Source organism: Anastrepha ludens, chromosome 6 (assembly GCF_028408465.1).
Source record: "Anastrepha ludens isolate Willacy chromosome 6, idAnaLude1.1, whole genome shotgun sequence".
In the NCBI taxonomy this organism is placed as follows: Eukaryota; Metazoa; Arthropoda; class Insecta; order Diptera; family Tephritidae; genus Anastrepha; species Anastrepha ludens.
In genome coordinates, this window is record NC_071502.1 from 112,486,474 (window position 1) to 112,510,826 (window position 24,353).

A 24,353-nucleotide genomic window follows, 5' to 3' on the forward strand; every position below is an offset into this window, starting at 1 on the left:
ACCAATTCCCCCAATTCCGCGTCCTCGAACTTTTTGGGCTGGCCAAGACGCTCCTTGTCTTCGGTGTGAAAATCACCACTTTTGAATCGTCGAAACCAGTACTCACATGTTGAAATCGACGGAGTATGGTCTGGGTAGGCCTCCTGCAGCAATTCACGGGCTTGGGCTGTATTTTTTTTCAAATTGAAGCAGAAAAGCAAAGCTTCCCGCAAATTGCGTTTCGACGGCACGAAAGTTGACATACTCGGAGCACGAAAACACTGCGTTGTTTATACTTCAGCGAAATGACAGATACTGATAAACAAAGCCTAGGGATGAGGCTTTGTCATGAATATATATTCAGTATTGCCAACGCGATAAAGTGATAAATAGCGCCATCTGTGTGTCACCTTTAAAACTAACTCAACCTCCCAACTCAAAATCATATTCGATATTGGGCTTTGTTAGACATAAAAGTCCAAACTTCTTAGACCCGCACACAATGAAATTACTCTTTACTGGGTTTGTTCGATCTAGATTGGAAAGGGTACAAAAGATGTGTCTGTAATATGCTCTTAGATCTCTAAAATTTTCTGTCCCATATCCCTCTTATAGCTCCCGCTTGTTATTAATTGGATTCAAGTCGCTTGAGTGTAGAAGGACGATTCTATCGCTTTCTTGTGCATTTAATTTAATTCAAGGGGTGGCACTGATAGTGCATTTCTGTTACAACGCATCAACTTGTAATTTCCGGCGATAATTTTACGAAGCTCTTAACCTTTTTATGTCAAGATATTCAAAACGAATTTTGAGTCCAATGCACCTATTGTTCGGAGTCTGTGCGAATTTGATGACATCTTCGAAGTTCTCTTAATTGTTACACCATTTAATTCACTAATATAATCCTATTTTTTTTAATGAAATTATATTTTAGTTTTAGATCGTTTTATTTGTTATTCTATTAATGCAAGGTGAATCCCAAAATAAACAAGACGGAGCTAAAATAGAAACGACAGGATCTTTGTTCTGATAACTTCGAGTTTATTTATTCAAAATAGTCCGCTCTGGCTTCGATGTTTGGCACTGTTTTGCGCTATCTAAAAGCTTTTAGAAAGAGTGTTTCAGGTCATTGACCGGAATGTCCTTCAGGATCTCGGTACAAGCCTTTTGGATGGCCTCTGCGGACGCAAACGGTTTTCCTTTCATGGCCAAATGCAATTTTCCGAATAGGTAGAAGTCAGAGGGAGTCATATCAGACGAATACGGTGAGTGATTGATGGTTAAATGCGATTTCTAGTCAAAAAACCAGTCACAAGAGTGGATCGATGCGATGGTGCATTATCATGCAATAAGCGCCAGCTTCCTCCTTCGCGGTATTCAGGGCGGATTCGACGAATGTGATGCAACAAACGCTTCAAAACGCCAATATAGAAAATTGCATTGACGGTTTGTCCCATTAGCACGAACTCCTTGTGGACAATTCCCTTGGAAACGTAAACGCCTTGGGTGGTGGCGTCTGGGGCCTTCCATTCGGCACTTTGACGCTTAGTGTCAGGTTCATGTTGGAAACACCACATTTCATCACCAGTTACAATGTTTTAAAGGAAGTTCTCCTCTTTTCTCGCCTCTTTAATGAGTTCTTTCGAATGTTGAATTCTGAGCAATTTTTGGTCCTTAGTTAACTTGTGCGGTCACGTTTCATAGTGCACAGACCTTATGTAAGCCCAAATGATCAGTTAAAATGCGATAAATCGATGTTTTGGAGATATTCAACTCCGATTCCATGAATATTAACGATGATTACGGTTTATTTTTGATAAATTAACGAAGAATTTCGATGAAGTTTTCGGTGATTACTGATTTTGGGCCATATATTCACTGTCATTTATGTCCTCACAACCATCGCTGAAACATGTAAACCACTAATGAACTCTGGCACGAGATAGACAATCATCGCTATAAACTTTTTTTATCAATTCAAATGTTTCGCGGCAAACCTTTCATCGATTTTAAAACAAAATTTGATATTAGCTTTTTGTTCGAAACTCATTTTTGTACTGATGATGCAAACATACTGACACTTTGAACGCAATAATTTCGGTTCCACTAAACCGAACGTCACCAAGCTTTCAATGGAACTCAGCTAGGGATATAACTTCCAACGTACTTACTCATTAAAAAGATGGAGCTATCAAAAACATTTTTATGACGCCAGTCTTGTTTGTTTTGGATATCACCTTGTATATTGTTTATATTAGCACTACGGCAATAGTCAGTAAGAACGTTTGAATTTTTTGACTAAAACTTAATTAAATAAATAAAAATAAATAAACTTTAATGTTCACAGAAGACAGTCGAAATAAGCAATCTGAATGGGTTTCCCAATAGATAAAATACCATGTATTCCTATAAATATTGGGACCACAATTTAAAAAACTAATTTCACGGTTCACTGTGTGCCACACATCGCACATTCATACAAAATTCTCTGTACTTTTGACACAAAAAATACGTCATCTAACACCCTTTATCTATCAAGCGCTGAGTCAGTGGGTTCTAAAATTATACAATAATTAAATGATGAATGAATGATTATCACAGTTTTGGTTGATAAGTTGAACTGAAATGTTAAATTTTTCTATAAAATATATAGTGAGACTGAACTGGCTGCAAGTCAAAGTTTATTACGCTCACTGTGTGTTTCAAATCAGTCGAATTTGTCTTGATAACTGTTTTATCATTATCATTAGCAGGTCATTGCTTCTCCAACTACAGCTCTCCACTTCGGTCGAACCTCTACTTCGTCTTTCCAATTTGTGATTCGCAATTCCCGCAAAATTTCAAATTCTAAAAAGTTTTATTACTGAACGATACTTCGATGTCAAAGTCAATGATGGTAGCTCAACACTAAGGAAGATAAGAGCCGGAATTTCCTAAGGCAGTGTGCTAGACCCACTGTTGTATACATTAAATACATATGATGCTGGTTACTTTTGCTGACAGTAAAAATACTTTCACAGCCACAAATGATATACAAAAGTCCCTAGACACTATTAGCGCATATTTCAAGGAGTGGAATATTAAACTTAACGAACCTAAGACACAACAAGTAATATATACAACAATACGAAATTTTACTAGCCACAAAATTAAGATAAATGGTTCCTGACATCGACCTAAATAATGCAATAAACAATTTAAGTATGCAATTGGACAAAAAACTTACATGGAAGAAAGAAAAAAACACAAATGAACTTGAAGTTGAAACAACTATATTGGTTGTTAAATAAAATTTCGAAACTATCAATAAACAACAAAGCTCTTATATATAATACAATAATAAAACCAACATGGGCAACTATGGCGTACAGCAAAAAAGAGGAACCTAAACATTATTCAAAGGTCACAATCAAAAATACTACGCCTAATAGTAAATGCACCTTGGTATATCACTAATAACGACATTCACCAAGATCTCATAGTCCCAACTGTTGAACAGCAAATAAAGACAACAACAAGAAGGAATGCCAGTAACAATGAAGTTAATTTACTCCCAATAAAAGAACTGACATCAAAAATGAGGCAGCAAAGAAATCGACCCATCGACAAGTTATAAACATAGAAAATAAGTAAATAGTTTTCATATACCCCATTTAATATAAAATGTTAGAGCGATAATGGTCACCTAACAAAACTAAACCCTTTATCACTATTAAGAAGTACGGAAATCTTAGTTTTAAGATAAATATAGAAAACATTGGAAAAAAAAAATCCGCAAATCCTGTGATCTCATCAATCCAGCGTTTACTTGGCCTCGCTCGTCCTCTGTGTCCGTCGGTAGTCTATGGAACGCTATACTGGCAGCTCTGTTTTTGGGCATGCTTTCGTATGCCTTAACCATCTTATTTTTGCATAGATCTCGTCATTATATCTGATTCGATATATTCCGTGACACATTCGCAAACGGACCATTTTTCGTAGAGCCTTTCTTTCAAATCTCAGCATTTGAGCGGTGTCTGTCGCCTTATAACTGATAACTGTTTGACCGTCCAAATTTGTTCACCTTGGGGTTTTCGCTTAACTATTGCCCAAATATTTTCAATACGACTGGCATCTGGTGGCTGCAAAGGTCAATTCAATATTTCAATCACATTTTGCAGTTTCCACTCCACACAACTTCATCTTCAATGTTTGGTGCTTGGGGTTGTTGCCTTCCTGTAAAATCTAGGGTTTGCGAGTTCTTCCAAACATCTTCACAGCTGAGTGTAATTATGCTTTTTGGTAAATTTTGTTTTAGTAAACTGCATTCAAATTGACGGTGAACACAAATAAACAGCCAAATCCTTTTTCGCAGGATTTCATTTTCAAATTGTGTTCATAAAATTGACTTGATTGACTGAATACTTGAATTTCATTAAATGTGTTTGCTATCGATGTGACAATTTACAAAATAATAATTTTCTTTTTAATCCTCTTTTTAATATAAAGCAATGTATTTAATGAAAAAAGAGGCAAAGGGTTAATAATTTTGCATTAAAAATCATTCAGTGTACTGCCGAGGATCTGCAGCTTTTGCAATTGTCAAGGACTCAGCGGATGCAATACATCTTCAAAGGGACTTGAATGAAGTATTTTTGGTATTTGAAGCCTAGCCTTTCTTTGAATATTATATTTCTTTTTCTTTACTTAACATTTTCGAGGCGTCAGAATTTTATTTCGGCACATGGCACTATTGCTGTGGATGTGAACTTAAGATCTTGGATTCTTCAATAATCTTAATAATTTAATTTTTTCAAAATCGAGCTCTGTTCTTGGCTTTATTCGATGTAACACTTACAAGTTTACCTTTAAACTACCTTTTACGACTTTTGTTCATTCTCACTTAGAATATGCAGTAATAATTTGGAGCCCAGTTGACCAACTATCGATAGGTATTGAAGAAAAGCAGTTGCGGCCCGAATTGCCAAATCGAAAAAGTATTGTAAAAACCAGAAGTTCTATTAACGTGGGATTATGATGCTGCCTGAAAGATGGTAAAAACTCATTGAACAAAATGGGCAAAAGATTACAGAATAAAGTTATTTAGTTCCATGAAAATAATAAAACAATTTAAGATGGTTGACTAAGATGCCATACGGCCATGTCAAATCAGCACCAGAAGAATTGAAAAACATATTTAAGTCTGCACATGCCCTAGGAATCGGAGCATTCACCCCGCAGTTGGTTCTCGAGATGCCAATTTTAGAGGTTTCGTACTGTTTGGGTATATTAAATTGAATTTTACTTAAAATGGAAGGACAATCAATAGATCCAGAAATGATACGAATAATAAATGAGCACGATAGAATAGATCGTCTGCTATCAAGTGGTTTTAAGACAATCAATAAACATCGATGGTACGGGTTGGTACAGGTTCAGAAAAGTTTAAACATCGGAGCGCAAAACGAAGAAAAACTTTATGAACTCTCTCAATCCGATTAGACAGACCTATTTGTTACGGTCTCCAAATAACAGCGGCATACTCTAATCTTAATCTAATAACAGCACAATACAATGTTTTGAGAGTGTGTGGGTTGGTAAATGCAGAACAGTAAGTCTTTAATTTCCTCAACGGATTGCAAAAGTAAGCCAGCAATGCTATCCGAAGTATGCAAAGAATTGTTTGATATTGCATATTTTACGTGAAAGCATTTGCTTATATTTAGGGGCGAACGGTTTAAATAGCATCAGTTCCGGACATTGTGCAAGTCGGTTTGCAACTTTTCAGAGTCACTCACACTGTTAATCCCCGCAAATATTTTAAGATCATCAGCATACAACAAGTGTTCAGCAAAAGAAAAGCATGACCCAATATCGTTAATAAAGAGAATAAAGAGAAGGGGTCCTAGAATACTTCCCTAAGGGAAACCAGAGGGTGCAATAAATGCACGGGATGTCGTATTATCAACGGCTACAACGCAGTGCCTGTTGGAAAAATATGACATGATCCACGACAAAAACGTGGAGTGTATACCCAATGACGCAATCTTCGACAAGAGTATTCGGTGCTTTAGAGAAGTTTGTATAAATTGCATCAACTTGAGGTCTGTTCTGGATGGCTGAAATGCTGTAATCATTGAAAATAGACAAATTAGTGGCAGTGGAGCGACTTGCAACGAAACCATGCTGGTTGGTAGATATTAGGCCTTTGACAGCAAAATATAACTTATCATTCACAGTTATCTCAAAAAGTTTTGAGACAGACGACAGCTTCGATATCGGTCTGTAATTGCCAACATCGTCTTTATTTCCACTCTTAAACATAGGCGTAACGGAAGTAAATTTCCAGTCGTCAACAAAGATACCGGAGGACAACGATTTATTAAATATAATTATAAGATTCTCAGCGAGACACATGCAGTTCTTCAGCATAATACCCTTGACGACATCAGTAACAGATAGGCACAATGTCCCATCATCATCATCATTAGCATTACAGTCTTGTGCAGACCATTGCTTCCACAACTACGGTTCTCCACTCCGATCGATTCTCTACTACTCCTTTCCAGTTTGTGATACCCATTTTCTGCAGGTCGGCTGTGACCTCATCTACCCAGCGTTTGTTTGGTCTCCCTCGACATCTCCGTCCAATTGGTTGTCTATGGAACGCTATATTGGCAGCTCTCCATTTGGGCATTCGGTACATGTGCCCCAGCCATCTGATTCGTTGACTTTTTATAAAGCGTATTGCGTTTCCATTACGTATCAATGTGTCTAGCTCATGATTGTATCTTATCCGATACGTTCCGTCATCTCGCCGGGAAGGACCATATATTGTTCGCAGTATCTTTCTTTCAAACCTTAGTATTTGGTCCATGTCTTTTGTTTTAAGTACCCATACCTCACTGCTGTATGTTAGTATGGGTCTTATAAGCGCTTTATACATTGCTATCTTTTGATCTCTTGATAGCAATCGGGACTTGAATAATTTTATGTGAGCAAAGAATGCTTTATTTGCCGCACTTACTCGGTCATTTATTGCCACGGAAGTGTCAGAATTACTGCTGATGAAAAAACCTAAGTATTTAAATTTGTCGACCTTCTGTATGCATTCACCATCTATTTCAATGTGTGCATCTTCACTCGGTTTCTTTGCGAAGTGCATATATTTCGTTTTATCTATGTTTACCCGTAGACCCACTTCTAAAGCTGTGTTTTTCAATCGCATATAAATTTTCTTAAGCTCATGTTCATTCTGTGCAATCACGACAATGTCATCGGCATAAGCTAACACTTGCGAGCTGCAATTAAAAAAAATTAAAAACAATGTCCCATACTTACAATATAATTAACGGCATCATTGATTGTTCAGTTTTACTTTGAGAATAAGAATATTCTAAGAAATGTTTCACAAGAAAAGTCTTCGGAAATGTTTTCCCATTTTATGGGGAAACCTTCAAAACTGTATTTGCAAGCAACACAACGATTTCTCGAGCAGTCTTCGGAAATGTTTACCCATTTTATGGGGAATCCTTCAAAACTGTATTTGCAAGCAACACAACGATTTCTCGAGCACTTCGGGAGTTTAAGATATTATCAAATTCACACGAACTCATCCTTGAACCAACCATTGGCTAGTATAATCTGATTGTATTAAATAATTATTTATCTACCAACGGTCAATGCGCGCCAAAGTACCAGAATCTATAAAAAACACCGGGATCCCGAAACCCCGCCATTGAAATCTCTGCTAGTTACTTTTTGAATTTTCTAGAACAACCCTAAAATATTAAAATCTGCATGCGGTAATTTTATTATTTAACGTACGCTACAACTTCTAAAAATATAGCGAAAAGCCATTAAACAAGAATTTTAAAATCTTCATCATATTTTTGCAAATCCTCACAAATTAAATGATAAAAACCAATTAATAAATTTTTGAGCAACTATGAAGCTTAAAATAAATAAGCAAAGTGGTAAATGAGCGAAGGTAGAGATCCTCAAATTAGCGCGATCAGCAGCGGAAAGTACTGTGCATAACAACAACAAATAGCTTAATTGTCTGCGCCAATACATCCGATAAAAATACCAAATTTATGACTGTTGTGATTATTTGATGTTTCTCTGCATATTTGCTATACCTTTGATTTGAAGAAAAACTCACAAAAGTACTCAATATATTTACTGGATTCGTACATATTTGCTTCAGCACTATTTAATGCGGGAGCGCTGCATACTCGAAGCATTCGATCTACGAGTATTTCTTTTTTAACACACTTTTTTTGCTTTATTGATTTACACCATAAAGCCAGAAGACTGAAATTATGCTTGTTGTTGTTGTGCGTTTTAAAATTAGACTCACCTGGCATGAAATTCTTAAATACCAAATTTATAGACGAAATGTGATGAGTTGAAGATGAGCTGTGTGCATTCAAAATAGCAACAAATTTAAGGGGTAAAAATTAGGAAATTTTTTCTCATGCGCAGGGGGCGGAATTGCTACAGAAGAAAAAACAAAAAACAAAAAACAAACTGAGCAATGGCAACTACTTAACACAATTTTCTTTCTTTTTCTCGCTTTATTTTTCATAAAGCACTAAAAAGTGTGCGTATACAGTGGAAAATACTGCTGGTAAGTTTTAAATATTTTTATTTTTTTGTGTGATTTGGACCAGGTGTGTTTTTTGTTTCTCTTATATTTGAAATGTTTTATTGTGAGTTTTTCTTAAAATAGCAAAGCGTAATAATTTCTAAGTGCCTAAGTGGGGAATTTTAGGGCGCGGAATGCTGCAAAATTTCTGTTGAAAAAAAATGAAAAATTTGATTGCTACTCTGCTACAAATTTCAAGATAACACTTCGACCAAACACGGTTTATGGCAACCAAAAACCGAAAACCGTTATGTAAATCTAGTGCAAGTTGCTCGATATACTTTCTAAATTTTTGCAATTCAGCTCATTTTTCAAAGTGCATTCAGCTGATTTTTCTATTTCCAAAACGATTGCAAATATTGTCTCACTTTCTACAAAAAAATGTATGCTCACATTTATTACACGAGATCAATGGATATTTCATAGCTTAAAAATTAAATGGGCTTGACCTACGAATCAATATATGAAAGAAATTATAAAGCAGATTGGAGCAAAGATTCATTGCCGTCCTGGGTAGGCCAAATACCAATAATTCTCATAAGTTCAGCTGCCTTATAGACCTTAGAGACCTTATAGACCTTAAACTTACAGAAAATAATTCTTGCACTCAAATAATGTTTGAAGAACTTAAATATTTATATAAGATGGCACAAAATTAATCATCCTTTCGGAAGATTTACTTTTTTTCCAGATTTCCATCACTCAAAATCACTTTTTTAAAAGTAATTATTAAAAAATTTATTCAAAAACAAAATTGGATGATTAATTCTGCGCCACCTTGTATTTGGATCGATCCATTTCAAATGGAACAGGTCAACTTAGACGCAGATAGTTTTTTATATCAACTGCTTTTAGACTTTTGAAAGTAAGTGATTCTTTCACTCAAATAACGTTTGAAAAACTTAAACATTTATACAGGGTGGCGCAAAATTAAACTCCCTCTTAGAATATTTAAAATTTGTTTAAAGATTTCTATCTCTAAAAACCATTCTTCAATAGCATTTAGTAAACAAGTTATTCAAAAACAAACTTGGATGATTAATTTTGCGCCACCTTGGATGTGGATTGATCCGTTTCATATTGGACAGGTCGACTTGGTCGCAGGTAGCTCTTTTATATAAAGCTTTTTCCTGGCAGAAATAAACTCGGAAGCTTGCCGCCCACCTTTTAGAATAACTTTCATGCACACAGTGAATTTCGAGCTCGGGCTCTACCGAATTATAGTCACGTACAGGCCGATTTGTCTACGGTGGCTGAAATATGCAAAAATACGCACGCCGATCCTTTTTAGGTAATTTAGGTAGCAAAAAGAGTAGAAAACATTTTCTGTCACTTTTTTGTGATCACAAGCACTCAACATCACTGCCTATAGACTCCTTAGTTGTTAGCTGAAATGCGGCCAACAGAATCATGACATATCAATCGGGTGGTGATTGGTGAATCTTGATGACTATGATGTTGAGATGCTTTCCTAGCTTTTCCTTCGAGATTTTTTAGAAAGTGAAATTCGGTGCTGAGATTTTTAATTTAATAAACGCAACTCTTTTCTGCACCACACCAAGGCTATGCCGACGGCAAAACTAATAGTTGGATATACAAAAAATAATATATAGATAACACTGTGTGACAAAAAAAAAAAATTAAATATACTTTTATGGAGACCTAGCACAACTTATGGCTATAGAAAAACTAAACAAAATGGTATAGGAGAATTTTCCAATACACCCCCAAAATCTCATTTTACGGCCATAAAACCGTTTTTCAGTAGGTTGATGTGAAGAATCACTCCTAACTTCGCCAATTTCCATCCGATTTCGAATTTGTTTTTTAGTTCGAAAGAACAAAAACAAGCCTTTTTGACAGTGTGTTGACAATTTTTCTGAAATGACAACTGACGAAACTGTAGACGGAAGTATTTGGAATTTTTTTATTTTTTCTCTATTTTTTCAACTTTGACATAATTTTTACGATATTATCCGATATTGAGGATTTTTTTTTTAGTACACTACTGCTATAGTAAATTTAATTTTGCGTCGAATTAATAGAGTTGTGTGAGTTTTAAGGTTTTATTTTTTTTTTTACTAATTTGGTATGTAGGCATCGAAGCATGAAAATGATAAGAAGTGTCATTATAAACACATAATATTTATTGGAGCATTGTGCAGTGCAGCACTGTACGGTATGGTACGGTGCAGTACACAACGGAACTGGTTCCAAACTTAAAAATGCATTGGAAAAGGCCCTTTGGAGTTTAGTATGGCACGGTACATTTGTCATTCTCTTCATCAGTTTTGAATACTTCTCTGTAAGAAATTCGATTATCATCATTCATCTGAAGTCGACATCAACTAAATTCCATTGTTTAAATCGAGAAGTGAGCGTTTCAGATTGTCTTCCCGATAGAAGTAAATCACGAGAAAGATCCTGAAAATCTGAATTTGATACAATGTGTCGTTCGGAAGACTTAGAACCAGACGGAAAGTACTCTTCATCATCAGGTTTATTGTTATCAGTTTGATCATCATCAGCAATGAGTTGAACTTCCTTCAGTTCCTGCAGTTGAGGCTGATGATGCCACATCATCGGAGAATATTGAGAAATTCGACTTTTCTGGCAACGTTTTGATTTATATCTCTTGAATTTCAATGAAACAAACAATAAAACTTTGACGTTTTAATATGGTTAAATTATAATAACAAACTTCTTTTGTTAATCAATGTGCAGTGTGAACTTTGGTACACTTGGGAACTTTTCCATATTTCTATTGAAAAAAAATGTGCTATAATATGTCAGATATTTTCGTAAGTTCTAACCAGTTCTGTTGTATGCAGTACAGTGTACTCTTATGTATACATATATACTCCAATAAATATTACATATATTATCTATAATAACGCATCAAAACACGTCCTTATTCCCATTTAGCGTAAGCTATACCTACATACCAAATTAGTAAAACAAAAAATTTTAAAACTCACACAACTCTATTAATTTTAATTCAATTACAGTCAAATATAGCTCATTCGACGCAAAATTAAATTTACTATAACAGTAGTGTGCTAAAAAAAATCCTCAATATCGGATAATATCGTAAAAATTATGTCAAAGTTGAAAAAATAGAGAAAAAATAAAAAAATTCCAAATACTTCCGTCTACAGTCTCGTCAGTTGTCATTTCAGAAAAATTGTCAACACACTGTCAAAAAGCCTTGTTTTTGTTCTTTCGAACTAAAAAAACAAATTAGAAATCGGATGGAAATTGGCGAAGTTAGGAGTGATTCTTCACATCAACCTACTGAAAAACGGTTTTATGGCCATAAAATGAGATTTTGGGGGTGTATTGGAAATTTCTCCTATACCATTTTTCTTAGTTTTACTATACCTACAAGTTGTACTAGGTCTCCATAAAAGTACAAAATCACTGTCGCACAGTGTAATTCTAACAAATTTCAATAACAATTTTCAGGTAAGAGCATAGCGATTTGGGATTTAACGGGGATCAAATTGTCATTGAGCCTTTAACATTTTTTTATAGTTAAGTTCAAAACAAGCAATGTTTGAAAATTATGAAAAATTACTACGGAATTATCGCAAATTTCGGAACGATTGCTGAATTCACAGGCCATTTGCATGAATTGGGAATATTTCGCGATTTTTTACGTAAAATTCTGGGCACAAAGCCTTAAAGTCTCTCCTCCTACTTCTTTCTTTCTTCTCAGCCTTCCCCTCTGCTTTACAGTGGTATCACCAAGGCCGATTTTTTGATTTTCGTCCAAGTGTGGCCTCTCTATGGGCAACCATTTTAACCTAACCAAACCTAACCTAATCTTAAAGCAGAAAATTAACTCAAGAAATGAAGCCTTTTGAACATTTGAGGCGTTGGGACTTTTATCAATTTTATTTTCAGTTTTTAATTTTATTTTATGTCCATATTGGGAACCACTTATAACGGATTTTTGCACAGAAATGTGACGGGGAAAGAGTTGTTTGTTGAGAGGCAAATTTTTTCTCATACTAATCGAGAACATATCGCTTTTTTCTTCAATAGAATCATAATTGACATAAATACGTCCAGAGAAACGCATAAAAGAAGCGCTTATATGATAATTCCGGCAAATGTATATAAACAACGGATTATGAGCGATACTAATTTTTGTATTTATTTCTATTTCCTTTTAAATTTACAGTTAGCTTTTCGGGGAATAGTTAGTATTAGCATGTAGAAACTGATTCTATGTAGTAACCCATAGTAGGCCTTTCAAATTGGAATAGCATTTTTAATGCCTGCATTTTGCAATAATTTTCCGAAAGGTGTAGCAATGCACGCCAGTTTGCAGTTAATTCATGAATTCATAAATTCACAATTTCACACATTTTCGAAAATTGTATATGTCCACAAATACAAACCTTTCTTTTCTGCATCTGAATTTTATCCAAAGAAGCTCTCGCTTTTCTTAAATCCTCCACTCCAAAAATTTTGTTGGCCTGCTATAAGAATGCAGTTTTCTTATCAGTTAAGTTTTTTAGGTATTCGCCTTCACAACTTGCAGATTTATAGACGAACACTTTTTATATATTTTCCCAGAAGAGCAAAGTGATTTTTGAAATTCGAGATTTTCAGTGATACTCCAAAGAAGCACACGTGCCTTCCAATGCACGAAGTAATATTTTACCTACGAAAAATCGAAAAACTGTCGTGGCAGCTAACGCATAATTTTATTCCCGAAAATTTATTTCACGCACGCCACGTCATTTTAGTGCTATTTTCAGATAAATTTAATTAATTGCGGCGGAGAAAACATTCCGAGATTTCGGATTAACAAATCAACGCAGCAGCGGTTCAGCGTCGATGAACAACACAAACAACAACAAGCACAATAAGAGATATTTGCGCGTCACTCAAAAATGTTAAGTTGCTTCGCGTAGCAGTCATCAAAAACAAAAAACAAAATAGAAATTTAACAATAAAAAGATTTCTGTAAATATTTCATAAATCGCAAAAATTCTTTCAGTACGAACAACATAGAAGTTTTTCACAGTTTTAAATACTTTGCTATGCCTTGTGTTAGGGCTGTGCTGTCGCCGCACAGGGAATCCTCTGTATTGTTATTTATTCCTTCTTGCGTTTATTTTTTTATTCTTATTTTTGTTCTAACACTAAACTACACTTCGAAGATATTTTTCGTTTATTTTCTATTTTTTGTTTCTAACACCGACGGTGTATGGATCTCGCACGCGCGTGTATATCCTCCGACCGAATGCGTCGTTCAAACGAAACACCCCACAAAAAAACCTTTAACGCACGAATGAACCACACGCCAAGACGGAGTAAGAAAAACTGAATTCAATAAATGTAGCTGCTGCTTTTCTGTATTCCACAACTGGGAGCTACTCTATGCTGCTCCGTAACTAACGATTGCTCAGCGCTCCCATGCGTTTGTTGTTATTATTGCTACTTGCCCTGGCTGCCGTTGTCGTTGACGTTCGTGCCGCCACCATTCACATGGTGACGGTGGATGTTGAGGATGATGGCCGTAGTGGCCGTGGCGGCGGCAAAGATGTAGCTTTCGTTGCCTGATGTAATTTTGCTTTGCGTTTTGCTTTTATCCTTTGTTGTTGCTCACAGTTTATGGTGGTGCATTTTGTCAGTGGCAGTCTATCTTTTCTACTTTGTAACTGAATCGGAATTCGATACGATCGCAATTGTAAAACACATCTAGTAAACAAATTTTGTAATGCTGTCTCTTTTCGGCCACTTACCGTTTGTGATCAGAGTTTGCGCGAGTAGCAATGATTATAAGTGTGTGAGTGGGAAGGATGAGTGAGTAGCACTCCCACTTTTTGCTTGTTTATTTATAATTTAATGGTGAGTTGAAACAGTGGCTTTCAAAGTGATGAGAACAAATGCGAATCTCTTAGATATTTTGTTGGGTAAGAGAAAAAAATACACTGGAAGTTAGAAAATTACACAAAAAATTAATTGCAAAATCTACCAATTGAGTACAAGGTGTTTTTATAGGAACGTAACAGTTGTGTATATAAATAAAACGCAGTGGGCTAAATGGAATATTTATGCAATGCAAATTACTCTTTTTAATTTGTAATATGGAAGTCGGCTTGGCTCATAGTGAAAAGGATTCAGGTTTGGCCAACATCAGACCGTTAACCGGCTCTCAGCGATGTTGAAGGGATCAGCTAATTTGCTTTAAATTGAGCTTGTATTGGCGGAATAGCGAAAAAAATCAACGCAGTCTCATCCATGTTACTTCGTTGCTTTGATGTCGTCTAAACAACGACTGATTTGCCAAGCGTAACATCTCATACGAGTCTCGCTGTCGATTGATTAGTCTTTTCCCATTAGGTGACAGAGGTGCCTTTCAGGCAGTTTCATTTATCTTTGATCTCGTTAATGGCGAAATTGACTGCCCGGTTCTTCTGGAAAGAATACAGTTTAATGTTCCCTGCAGAATTCTTTGTCGTTTCGAGATTTTTCGCGTTGGCTTTAAACAGGTATTTCGAATGCAATTAAAAAATTGCTTCCTATGTAAGAAATCTAAATAATACTTTGTAAATATTTATTATTTTAGTTTCATAATTATTAATTTCGTTAAAATTCAGTTGTAATTGTATATGTATTTTTAGCAATTTAAAGGTTTTTTATATTGATAACCTAATTGTAATCGGAATATGTGGAAATCTTTTGTAGATAGACTAAGTTCTTAGTACATATACCTATATGTATTGTAACACCTGAACATGTCAATAATAATAATAATAATAATAATTGTAATACACTTTTAAATATTGTAAAATTTGTATTTTAGTTTTCAATTAATATCTTAAATGTCTGTTCTGAACTTTGTACTCCCACAATCGCTTTGGATAGCCAAACCTTGTAATCTAACGTCATAAGAAAATGCTGATGGAATGGTTTCAAAAGAAAATGTTAATTTTATTTGTTTGATGAATATTTTGTATGAATATAGAGAAGAAGGTAAATGGAATTGATGAAGTTACATTTGCACAAACGTGAAAAATTACGAAACACTTATCAAATTCTTGAAAAATATGTTCAATTTCGATTGTGCATCAGACGTTAATAAGTCAACAACACTAAGAGGCACCATCATCGATTTGACTTTTTCAAGACACTTTACACTCGAAACACCCCCTTTTATTTCCTACTTTTCCTATCATCGTCCTTTTCTCAACAGAGAAATGGTTCATTACCATGCACACAGGAAGAAGGCATATGCAAATACAAATAAAAAAAAATAAATAAATAATTGGCGCGTACACTTCTGTTAGGTGTTTGGCCGAGCTCCTCCTCCTATTTGTGGTGTGCGTCTTGATGTTGTTCCACAAATGGAGGCACCTACAGTTTCAAGCCGACTCCGAACGGCAGATATTTTTATGAGGAGCTTTTTCATGGCAGAAATACACTCGGATGTTTGCCATTGCCTGCCGAGGGGCGACCGCTAAAATGTTTTTATTAATTTTGCTTTCACCGAGATGCGAACCAACGACCTCTCTGTGAATTCCGAATGGTAATCACGCACCAAACCATTCGGCTACGGCGGCCCCCGTAAATACAAATACAAATATGCGAATTTATATACATATGCGTATATACATACATATATATGCTCACTCATGTAGGAGAGAGCCAGATGTCACACGTCGCCGGACACGGGGGCCGATTGTGCCTCTTTGTCGTTCGTTCCGCGCTCTCGCTTGCAGCTCAAGCAAGGTAACGCCGCATGAGCAAGGTAACGCCGCGTTTTTTGGTGCCTGCAGCAGGCTACATCGAATTATAAGACGTTATCACGTCAAAACTGTTAATATTTAAGTCGCGCTAGTAGATTAACCTTATGTAAACGTTTTGGATCCAGCATGAATGGAAAAGTTCGGACATTTATGTACATAATTCTAATTCAGCTTAAAATTTTTAACATTCGCGAAATATATAAAATATTTAATTATTAAGTAAGTTTGGTGGATAGCAATGCATTCACCAGTGCCTTTTCTAGTTGACATTTGTAAGAATGCTCTGCAATAGGTAGTTGCAATTTTCGAAATCATTCTGAAATGCATACGTTTAAGAAAATTACTAGCTGCCTCTTAGATTTGCAGATACTATTTCTATCTGTCAAATAATAATATCTGCAAATCTAAAAGGCACTTAGTAATTTGTTTAACAAAAATGAAAATGAAAATTAACTAATTTACTACTTTTATTTCAACAATATCTATAATACAGTAGCCTGTTGCTGTCCGATCTGTAAAAGAGCACTAAGAAATTTAGTGAACGACAGGGAAAGCAACAACTCAAAATATCGTACTAGAGTTGAAATATGGTAGGTCCTGATTAATAGTGTTGTAAAGTAAAAGAAGATACCCTATAGTCTCTAGTCTAGAAAATACTTGGGAAACTCCAACTAATCGCCAAACTGTTGAATACACACATACAACTTAAGCGCTTTCAGAATAGGTGATAGTGGATTAACTGATATGTTTTTTCTGCAATTTAGTGGTTTTAATATCGAAGTGATCTGTTTTTTTGTTGCGGTTTCGTTTGCTACGTCAAGTTTAATTGAAAATTTGACACTCCAATCAACAAAAAAGCACTGAAAAAACAAAATTCGTGCCAAACAAGGAGCATGCAAATTTAGTTGTTGTACTACTGCTATAGCCTTATATGAATTCGCCTTTAATAATAATCACGAACAGTTCGAAAATATGCTCTAGTACAATAAGTCGAGAGCTCTGGTAACAACGATTGCACTCATCTATTCTGACATCTTAATTTCATTCTGTTTGTTAATACTAAAGCTTGATATTTTTAATACCACGGCCAGGGTTTCGTGCTAAAAGACGCCGTGCAAGCTGTGCGATTATAAGTATAAAACAAAAAGTTTCACCCGCAAAATAGTCCTCTGTTTGCTAACAACTTTGAGCAAACGACGCATAAGACTCAGATATCAGTACCACTTAGTACTATGACCCTAAAAAAAGTTTGTTTGAATCGCAAAGTATTTAGGCCTTTAGCTTGGTTAATTCAAATTTACTATCCTTTCCCTTTTAGCCATCAGTGTCAACAAATACGAATTCATCTCCAATTTTTATCTTCTCACTTTCTCGCTCTCACGATGTTTGTGAAAGAGATCATTCTTTACTCTGAGCTTCATGCACTGCCAACTAGAAATAGTTTGAGAGCACCTGTATTATCTAATACCGGTTGTACAACAAAAGCAGTTGATTTGTTTTTACCTACACATCACAAACAGCACTTCTTAAAAAGAACAAGCAAGCCAACCTGCTCAAAAGGAGGCGTGGCTAACCGGTTTTCCCTTAAAGTGATTATTCACGAATGACCAACAAAAAATGCAACATTCTGATTGGTCAGTTCATTGACGATTCGCTACGCTTGTGACAATGTATTAGTGCAAATGGACCTGCGCAATGGACGCCATCTTAAAGTGAGGCTGAAGCGAAAAGCCAGTGGATGAAAGGCAATGATGCGGTGTGGAAAATACGTATGGCGTTACAAGGAGAGGAAATTTTTGGTTTGGAAAATCTTTTTTGCAGCTTTGAATCCCTTTAACAGGAGCATATTTTAAAGATACTCAATGCGTGAAATTTTGAATTGCCTATATGGCAAAAAATTGTGGCCGGCGCTTGTGATGTTATGTACATATGTTTGTAGTTATATACTGCAATAAAATTCGTTGAAAAGAAAAATACTCTAATTTGTACATAAATAATATGTTTGTTTGTATGTCGAAATAATGCTTGTGCCTACTAATGCGAAAATTAAATTACTGCATCCACTTATTGTATACAAATTTAACATCGGCCCAGAACGCTTTTAAGTGAAATTTGTTGTCATTCATTCACTTGGTTTTTTTCTTCAATTTCATATATTTTTCTTCTACCGTTCAGTTATGCTTCTGCTTCTTCGAATGTCTGAACTAATTTCTGTTTATTATTTGGCCTGCAGGTATGTACGTACAAATGTACTTTTGTGTGTAGAAAAAAAATGAAATTTATTCTTTGGCATTTATCTCACCACAAAACGGATTATGCTTGTTATTTTTGACGACTTGTGTGGGTATTTTGTATTGGGATACGGATTTTGATAATTTGATCCTTTTGTTCGTCGTATTCAGTTTCGGGTGTGGTTTTATTTGGTTAATCATTTGTTACGGTGAATAAAATGAAACTCAGAAAGAAAATGGGAAAACTTGGTTAGAGTCAAATTTTGTGGAAAACAAATTGGATTTATATTATATCTCTTATACATAAGAGGTGTGTTCAAAAAGTATGGCGAATTTTGTGTTTTTTTTCAAAATTATTTACTTATTCATTAATATCTATTTTGTCCCCTTCAAAGTAATCCCTATGAGATATTATGCACTTGTGACAACGTTTTCTCCTATTTTCGAAGTACTTCATCAAATCATTTTTTTATCTTGTTCAGCTCCTCCTTTGTTGTCGTCTTTATCTCGTCAATCGTAGCGTAGTGCTGTCCTTTCATGGGCCTCTTCAGTTTCGGGAACAAGAAAAACTCACAGGGGGCCAGATCTGGGGAATACGGTGGTTGTGGCATCACTAGTGTGTTGTTTTTGGCCAAAAAGTCGCGCACAAGCAGGGGCGTTATCGTGACGCAAGAGCCAATTTTTGTTCTTCCACAAATCCGGGTGTTTCTGGTGGATTGCTTCGCGCAAATTGCGCATAACTTGCAGGTAATATTCCCTATTGACCGTTTTACCCTGTGGCAAGATCTCATGATGCACAACGCCCCTGCAATCGAAGAATCGAAGAAAACGGTAAGCAAAACTTTTACATTCGACCGAACTTGACGCGCCTTTTTCGGTCTTGGCTCGTGCGACAGCTTCCATTCAGATGATTGAGCTTTGGTTTCCACGCTATAACCATAAACCCACGATTCTTCATCAGTTATGACCCTCTGGAGCAAATTTGGGTCATCGCGGACAGAGTCCAACATCTCATTAGCAATGTTCATGCGATGCTGCTTTCGGCCGAAATTGAGCAGTTTTGGTACGAATTTTGCGGCGACCCGTCGTATGCCCAAATCATTGAAAAAAATTGAATGGCACGAGCCAACCGATATGTCTCGGTCCTTGGCCGATTGGCCAATACCCTTTTCTTCACTTCATCAATTTTTTCGTCTGTTGTTGAAGTGCTCAGGCGTCCGGCACGCTTTTCGTCGTTCACATCTTCTCGGCCTTCTGAGAACATTTTGTACCACCGATTAACGTTGCTTTGGTCCAAAGTAGCTTCTCCGTATGACACCGTCAGCATTTGGAATGCATCCGCGCACTTAATTTCATGACATGAGTACGGACATATCGCCACTAAAAAATCGAAAATCGAATATACGAAACCTGCGAAAATTCAAAATTCACGATACTTTTTGAACACACCTCGTACACACTTCTTTATGCATGTATTACAAATCGTGATAAATATATGTTTTGACTATTTTACGTTTTCTTTATATAAAAGCAGAGATATATAACAATTTGTTAAAAAAAAGCATAATATGTCCAATTTTAAAATTTTATGCAAAAATTAAAAAAATTGAACAAAGTGTTCATCCCAATTCCACGTTTTTTAATTCGAACTTCTAGAAAGATTTTTGGTGTGCAGTTTTTTTTAATCCCATGCCGTTCGCGTCCGGCGTTCTTTTTTATTATAAAGGGTGGCTAAATTTCAACGGCCGATGTTGAATGTGAACCACACCTAAACGTCGAGTTTTTCTGCATTTCATTTGACATTTTTCGATTTCAGACTAACTCAATTTGAACCATGAGAAGATACACAATCGAGCAATGCGTTAAAGTTATTTAGGCTTATTATGAAAACGGGCGTTCAAATGAAAATGCATATCGCGCACTTCGGGAAGAAAATCATCTTCAGTGATGAGGCACATTTTCACCTCAGTGGATTCGTCAATAAGCAGAATTGCCGCATTTGGGCGAATGATAATCCAAGAGTGATTGCCGAAAAACCAATGCACCCACAAAGAGTGTCTGTTTGGTGCGGTTTATGGGCCGGCGGCATCATTGGGCCGTATTTTTTCCAAAATGAGTCCGGTCAGGCAGTTACTGTGAATAGTGTTCGCTATCGTGAGATGATAACGAACTTTTTATGGCCCGAATTGGAAGATATGGATGTAGACGGTATGTGGTTTCAACAGGACGGTGCCACTTGTCACACAGCTAACGAAACAATGGTTCTTTTGCGCGAAAAATTTGATGGCCGAATAATCTCAGGTCCCGGCGATGTCAATTGGCCACCAAGATCATGTGATTTGACACCGTTGCACTTCTTTCTTTGGGGTTATTTGAAAGAAAAGATGTACGTCGATAAGCCAGCAACAATTCAAGAGCTAAAGGATGAGATAATTCGGCACATTAACGGCATATAACCTCAATTATGCCTCAGCGTCATCGAAAATTTGGACCATCGGATGGAGGTGTGCGGCCGAGGTCACGGGAGCTATTCGGCCAATATTTTGTTTCATACATAATTGAGCTATACGAATATTATTATAACAAAGAGAAATGACAATAACTTCCTAAAAACATTGTATTTTATTCAAAATCAACACCGGCCCTTGAAACTTAACCACCCTTTATATAATTAGAAAAAATTCATAAGGTATCTTCTAAGCCTTAACTATATATATCCGAAGAGATTTTTTCAACATTTTTTATTTTAATAATATTTTATCATGAACAAATGGTATGAGACATGCCCCGTGCAGTAGTTTCATAAAAAAATTCATGATTTCTCAACGAATTGGCCGGACACGAACGACCCATCGGCATGGGATTAGGGCTAATAACGAACGAAAATCTTCATTGGAACCAAGCCTAATAGATGGGCTGGACACATCTGGCATATCTACTGATGCTAGCACTTTAACTCATATGAATAGTTGCGAAACTTATTTTTTTCTAATTTCAATTTGAATTTTTATATGTTGTATGTATTTATGCATTGAATTTTAACTTTACCCAAATTCATGTATTAATTTTTTTCAATAACATTTTTTCATTAAATTGCTTTTGTTTTATAAATAGAGTAATGTGGCGAATTAATTTGATTATTAATTTTTTGTAATTTTAACGTTTTTTTTTCTTTTTTTGCACGGTTTCCCAAGCAACGTAGGCAGCTACCGTGCAAAAAAGTGTTAGATGTACTTTCATATGCAACTTAAACTTTTGACTTCATTCCCCCTTGGCAGAGGGAGGACCTTTTATTGGCTTTGATAAACTTTCATATGTTACAAACGCAGTATAGGGCCCGAAAAATGGAGTATAATAAATTTTGACAAATTTTTGGAAAAAAAGCCAGTGTGACAGACAAATATCGAAAAAAATGATATATCAGATAAGCCACTGATATCCCATCCAAATTGCAGGTACGTGGGTCATTTGAAAAGTCTGTGCAAGGACAGAGAGACGGCACAACTGGCGCGCATCGAGGTTATGTTTAGTTAGTAGCACCACTTTTAAGAACGCACACCGAATCTCAGCCAGAACGACTTATTTCTTCGTATTTGGCATTCGTTTGCATCGAGGAAATCAAGTGGCTTTCCTTTTTCCCCACGACAACGCACCAACTCCCGCCTCGGCAGTTGTGGTCGCAAAATTAATGGAAATAGGGGTCCAACTCGTTTCACATTCCGCCTATTCTCCAGACTTGGCTCCCTCCGATATGTATACGTATACCGATTAAAAAAATATTTTATATCTTTGTTTCATAACTAAATGACTTAAAACATATTAATTTACATTATTTACAATTTCTTTACGAATATCTCTATTTTTAGCTGCCATAATTCTGCAACATTGCATTTGCTCGTCCAATACCTTATATAGTATTTCGTAACCATAATAACTGCTTCCGGCTAACGCATCGCTTCCCTTCAATTTTTCCTGCCGATATTAATTGTAGCATATGGTATTTGGTGCTTCTCATGATGTGTCCAAGATAAGCTGTCTTGCGACGGTTTATTATTTGTAGAAGTTCACGTTCTCGTCGTTGAACCTCTAAGTGAGAAACCAGATCAGTCTAGGGAATTTTCAAGATTTGTTTAAAAATACACCTTTCAAAGGCCTCGAGTCTGTTCATATCGGAAACTTTGAGTGTCTAACATTCCATGTCATATAAGAGCACAAACCACACATAACACTTCAGAAAACGAATTTTAAGATTCATATCGGTTTTTATTTCGGCTGATGTTTCCCAATTTTCATTTAACCCGCATCCAAGGTATTTGAAATTGGAAACTTTTCCTATTTTTAAATTATGAACCCTCAGTGTTTGTTTAGTGTTTGCTCCTGCGTGACTCCTGCTGACATGCATGAATTTCGTTTTATTAATGTTAATTTTAAGACCGTAATTTTCGTTGTGATGAACAACTTTATTTAATATCGTTTGCAAATCGTTCAAGTTATCTGCTAATATTATTTATAAGCACACCATTAAGGACTTGATAGGTAGGTATAGTGGTTGTCAACTGACACACCTACGCCTGCTGTAGGTCAATTGTGATACCACCACGGCTGTCCCCTCTCTCAGTTTACATGGTCCGCATCGAACCAACCTTTGGCTTTAATATATCTAACAGGCTTGTTTGTTTTTAAATTGGCTACTTCTGACAAGTTATTCAAGGATTTTTTTCCTAAAATAATGAGCTTTCTTCTATCCAGAGCCATGCACCCGCATAGAAAGTGTTCTATAGTCTGTTCTTCTTCAATGTCGTTACAGCTTCTGCAATATATATATATATTTTTTTCTTTTTTGAGGTGGGTAAGGAGGTTTAAAATGCCTTCGCACTTACAGCGACCGTCGTCAACTGCGTCGAATGGTGTAGCCACTAAAACAATCCCTTCTCCTCTTCTGGGGAGACTCCCTTCCGCGCTTTCCATTGCATTGTTGCAGCTTGAACAGAACGAAGTGTCCTCTGTGTGAAAATGACGGGGGTACTCCAAGAAACATCCGTGACCGCTCAATATTTGGGTTAAATAGTGGTCTACGTCACAGTGCCTTCTGGTCACTCATTGGCTAATTTTGGGGATAAGTCTATGGGTGCAACGTCCGTTAACAGACGAGTTCCATCTGCTTTGCCATTTTTCTAACGAACACAGACGTTCTGCAGCTTTCGCTTCAGTTGTCGGCTTTACTCCTTGTCTGTCATAAAGTTGCCCCATTTCCTGCACAAGTATATCTATTGGGAGCTTTCCAGCAATGACGCAAACCGCGTAGGCTGATACGGTCCTCTATGCGCACGGGATTCTTAGTGCATTTCGTCGGTGCACTTGAGCTACTGGTCTAACATTCGATGGCTTAGCTCCTGCCCAAATAGGAGCAGCATATAAGATGACTGAATCCACCACACTTGCCAGGAAGTGCCTTCTGGCGCTTCGCCTTGTTTGGAAGAATTCTTGTAAGAGCACCGTTGACTGCCGCTGCTTTGGAACCCAAAGTTGCAAAATGTTGCTTAAAGCAGAGCCGTGCATCAATCATTATGCCTAGATATTTTATTGCCTCTTGCGACAGTATTTCATGGCCACCTATTCGCAATTTCATGAACTCTTTTTTTCTTCGCGCAGTTACGGGGATCGCTTCTGTTTTTTGTACGGCCAACTTCAGCCCTGCTGCAGAAAGCCATAGTTGGACGCTAGCTGCTGCATCATAACACTTCTCCT

At 36.3% G+C, this 24,353-nt stretch overlaps 1 protein-coding gene across 1 annotated transcript in view; it reads right to left on the reverse strand.

Annotated features, from left to right (window-relative positions):
* LOC128868494 (protein sine oculis) overlaps positions 1 to 14,142 on the reverse strand; it is a 117,226-nt gene extending 103,084 nt beyond the window's left edge. Inside the window, exon 1 of the mRNA XM_054110641.1 lies at positions 13,015 to 14,142. The gene's annotated coding sequence lies outside the window, so the exon portion shown is untranslated. The remainder of the gene's footprint in view (positions 1 to 13,014) is intronic.
* Positions 14,143 to 24,353: the final 10,211 nt, after the last annotated feature.